We start from the raw sequence: 5,145 nt of genomic DNA on the forward strand, positions 1-5,145 counted from the left end.
TGTAACTTTTATTCAATATTTAAAACAGAGACTTGTTTAGTTTTTAGAGAAATTTTATTACTACATCAAGAAACTGAATGAACAATTATTTCAAATTTTAGCAGTCATTCCACTGAATGCAACAATATTTTAAAAAATAATATATACTTTATTTAAATTTTTTTATTTTATTGTGATAGTAACACTTAACATGAGAGCTATCCTTTTACTGAAGTTTTAAGTGTACAATACAATATTGGCTATAAATACCTTGTTGTGCAGCAGCAGAAATCTATCACTTACTCATGTTGCTGAACTGAAATTTTATACCCATTATTAACTCCCCATTTCCCCCTCTTCCCAGCTCCTGGTAACCACTTTCCACTCTTAAATTTCTAAGAATTTTATTATTTTAGATTCCTCATATAAGTGGAATCAGGCAATATTTTTCTGTGTCTGGTTTATTTCACTTACCGTAATGTCTTCAAGTTTCATCCATGTTCTTACATATTGCAGAATTTTATTCTTTTTAAAGGCTGAATAATATTCAGTTGTATGTATATAGCACATTTTCTTTATCCATTCAGCTATTGAAGGATGTTTAATTTGTTTCCATATCTTGGCTGTTGTGAATAGTGCTGCAGTGAACACAAGAATGCTAGTATCTCTTCTAGATCCTGATTTCAATTCTTTGGAATAAATATACAAAGGTGGTATTGCTGGATTATATGGCAGTTCTATTTTTAACTTTTTAAGGCACTTCTATACTGTTTTTCATAGCGGAGGTAGCATTTTGCATTCCTACTAACATTGTGTAAGTGTTCCAATTTTTCAACATCCTCACCAAAAATTGTCTTTTTTAAAAATATATATATATATATATATATATATATATATAAATATAATAGCTATCCTGTCAGGTCTGAGCTGATATCTCATTATGGTTTTGATTTTCATTTCCCTGGTGATTAGTGGTGTTGAGCATCTTTTCACATACCTCTTTGGCCATTGTTATGTCCTCTTTGGAGAAATTTCTATAGAGGTTCTTTGTGCTTTTTTCTAAAAAAAAAAAAAAAAAAAAAGGAAAGGAGAACTCCTAGTTTTATATTCAGTAGACTCTGGGGAAGCATCTCATGACTTTTAACTTAAATGCTCATGAAAAACCAGGAAAGGAAAAGATGTTGAATTTTACCAAATGCTTTTCTTTGGCATTTATTAAGATAATCATATGGTTTTTGTTCTTTATTCAGTTGATGTATTATATCACATTTATTCATTTATGTATGTCAAGCCATTCTTGCACCCTTGAATAAATCCCACTTGATTATGCTGTACTATCTCTTTTTGGACTGTTGGATTTGGTTTGCTACTATTTTGTTGAGGATTTTTGCATCTGTGTTCATGATGTATATTGACCTGTAGTTTTCTTTTTTTTTTTCCTGTTTTCCTTATCTGGATTTTGCATCAGGGTATTCATGAAATGAGTTAAGTAGAGTTATCTCCTCCCTTTTTTTTTTTTGAAAAGTTTGAGAATTGGTGTTAGCTCTTCTTTGTAAGTTTTGTAGAATTCAGTGGTGAAGCCATTTGGTCCTGGGCTTTTCATTTTGGGGAGACTTTTTATTACTGATTCAGTCTTCTGACTTGTTATTAGTCTGCTCATGTTTTCTATTTCTTCCTGACTCAGAAATCTTGGTGGGTTATATGTGTCCTGGAATTCATCTGTTTTCTCTAGGTTTTCCAGTTTGTTAGTATATAGTTAATCATAGTAGTCTCTGATGATCTTTTACATTTCTGTGGTATCAACTGCAATGTCTCCTTTTTCATTTCTTATTTTGATTATTTGTGTCTTCTCTCTCTCTCTCTCTCTCTCTCTCTTTTGGTTAGTATAGTTAACAGTTTATCAATTTTGTTTATCTTTTCAAAAAACCAACTTTTAACTTCTTGATCTTTTATATTGTTTAAGTCACTACTTCATTTAGTTCTGTTCTAATGTTTATTATTTCTTTTTTTCTATTAATTTTGGGTTTGGTTTGTTCTTGCTTTTCTAGCTCTTTCAGGTGCATTGTTAGGTTGTTTATTTGAAATCTTTCTACTCTTTTGATGTAGGCATTTACTGCTATAAAATTCCTTTGTAACACTGCTTTTACTGCAGCCCAAAGGTTTTGGTACATTGTGTTTCCATTTCCATTTGTTTCTAGAATTTTTTTTTTAAATTTTTTTCTTAAATTCTTTGTTGACCCAGTGGTCATTCAGGAGCATGTCATTAATTTCCATGTATTTGTATAATTTTCAAAGTTCCTCTTGTTATTGATTTATAATTTTATTCCATTGTGGTTCTGAGAAGATACTTGATATGATTTTGATTTTGCACAATTTGTTGAGACTTGGTTTTTCACCTAACATATGGTTTATCCTGGAGAATGTTTCATGTGCTGATGAGAAGAATATGTATTCATTAGGTCTTGATCTGAAATGTTCTGAAAATGTCTACTAATCCATTTGATCTAAAGTACAGTTTAAATCCAATGATTCTTTGTTGATTTTCTCTCTGGATGATTTGTCTATTGCTGAGAGTGCAGTGTTGAAGTCCCCAAAATTATTGTTTTAGAATTTATCTCTCCCTTTAGATCTAATAATATTTGCTTTCCATGTCTAGGAACTCCAGTGTTGACTACATATATATTTACAATTGTTATATTCTCTTGTTGATCCCTTTATCATATGATGACCTTCTTTGTCTATTTTTATCATTTTTGACTTAAAGTCTATTTTGTTTGATATAAGTATAGTTACTCCTGCTTTTTTTGGTTTTTATTTACATGGAATATTTTTTCTCATACCTTTACTTTCAATGTATATTTATCTTTACAGATAAAGTGAGTTCTTTGTTTTTTGTTTGTTTGTTTGTTTTTTGGAGACAAGAGTCTCTCTCTGTTGCCTGGGCTAGAATACTGTGGTGTCAGCCTAGATCACACAACCTCAAACTCCTGGGCTTAAGCAATGCTTCTGCCTCAGCCTCCCGAATAGCTGGGACCACAGGCATGTGCCACCATGCCCGGCTAATTTTTTCTATATATTTTTAGTTGTCCAGCTAATTTCTTTCTATTTTTAGTAGAGACAGGGTCTCACTCTTGCTCAGACTGGTCTCGAACAAAGTGAGTTTCTTGTAGGTAACATATAACTGGATCATTTTTAAAATGCATTCAGCTAGGCTATTTCATTTAATTGGAAAATTTCATATATTTCCATACAAAGGTATTGTTTATAGGTGAGAGCTTATTCTTGTCATTTTGCTAATTGTTTTCTGGTTGTTTTTTATGTCCTTTGTTGCTTTCTTTCTCTCTTATTGTTTATCATTATGGTTTGGTGGTTTTCCATAGTGGTAACATTTGAGTCCTTTCTTTCTCTTTGTGTGTTTGCTCTCCCAGTAAGTTTTATACTTTTGTGTGTTTTCATGATGGTAGATATCCTTTCACTTCCAGGTGCAGGACTTCCTTAAGCATTTGTTGTATCTATTGGTGATGATCTATTGGTGATGAATTCCCTCAGTTTTTGCGTCTAGGAAAGTCTCAATTTCATTTTTGAAGGATAACTTTGCTGTATATAGTATTCTTTCCTGGAATTTTTTTTTTTTCTTTCAGCACTTTGAATATATTATCTCATTCTCTCCTGGCTTATGAAGTTTCTGCTGAGAAATTCTCCCTTTGTCTGATGGGGTTCCCTTGTGTGTCACTAAGTGCTTTTCTCTTTCCGTTTTTACAATTCTCTCTTTGCCTTGGCTATAATGGGCTTGGGAGAAGGCCAAAGCTCAGGTGCTGGTAGTTGCAGCAGTGGGATGAGTAGGTGGGCTAGTCTTTTTGCTCCTGGGAAGCATCTGTGGTGTGGGCAATAGTAGGAGCAGTGGCAAAAGAATCCTTGGGCTCCCAGGCAGCTCTTGCTAGTGTTAGTGGTGGCTGTGATGGACTGCACTGGCCAGTCCCTGGGACCCCAGGTGGCACATCCAAGAGGATGCCAGTGGTGGTGGTGGCAGAAGGCTGGGCAGGCTCATCCTCAGGCCATTGGGAGAAGCACTCAGATGCCAGCAGTGGTAGATGGGACAAAGCAATCCCTATCCCTCCAGATATTGTGCTTGGGTGCCAGAGGCAGGTTTTGTAGGTCTGTTGTTAGACTCTCTGGTAGTTTACAGACATGCATAGGATGGCTGATGTGAAGAGGTGATTCCAAGGCCCTAGGTGGCATGCTAAATCACTGGGGGGGGGGGGTTAGGGCATGTTAGGTGGGGTAGGCCTGTTCTCATGCCACCCCAATGGGATGCATGAGCCTAGACTGTGGCGGGCAGAATGGAGCAAGGCCCAGGCCTCTGGATAGCACACTAGGGCACCAGCTAAGGCAAGCATTCCAGGTTTGTTATTAGGCCCCCTGGCGGTGTGCCTGTGCACCTGGGATGACTGACAGGGTGGGGTAATCCGCAGGACCCCAGGTGATATATTCAGGCACCAGCAGGGGGCAGTGTCAGGTTGAGTGGGCCTATCATCAGACACCCCGCAGAGGAGCAGGCAGGGACAGTCTATGGTCAGCAGGGCACAGCAATCCCCAGATCCCAGGCAGCATGTTCAGGTGCAGGTGGCAGGGGAAGGGGTAGAAAGGGAGAGCCTGTCTTCAAGGCATGTCCAAGTGCACAGTAGCCCTGCTGCTTGGTGAGGAGCAGGGTTGTTATATGTGGTAGCTTCCCTATTCAAGTGGCTTTCAGACTCTGAGGAACTCATGCTTCATTGCCCAGCAGCATCAGTAGCAACAGTGGCAGAAAGGGAAAACCTGTACTCTGGGCATGTGCAAGGGTGAAGCAGACCTGCTACTGTGGGGGGCAAGGTTGCTATGTGTGGTAGCCACATCAGGCAGGCAGCTGTCAGGCTCTAAGTGTGCGCTTTGCTCCCAGTGGTGGTAATGGTGGCAGTAATTGGCTAGGAGATACTGTCTTCAGAGTGCATGCAAGTGCACTGCAGTTCAACGGCTGGTGGGAGCAGAGTTTCTGTCAATGACAGCAGCCCCGGGAAGGTGGGTTTCAGGCTCCAGAGAGCACCCACTTTGGCTCCCTTTGGCCTGGGGTCAGCTTCTTAGGTGTGTTATGCTACCTTTTCCCTAGCGTGCAGCACCTTGTGTAGGCTG

Source organism: Eulemur rufifrons, chromosome 8 (assembly GCF_041146395.1).
Source record: "Eulemur rufifrons isolate Redbay chromosome 8, OSU_ERuf_1, whole genome shotgun sequence".
In the NCBI taxonomy this organism is placed as follows: Eukaryota; Metazoa; Chordata; class Mammalia; order Primates; family Lemuridae; genus Eulemur; species Eulemur rufifrons.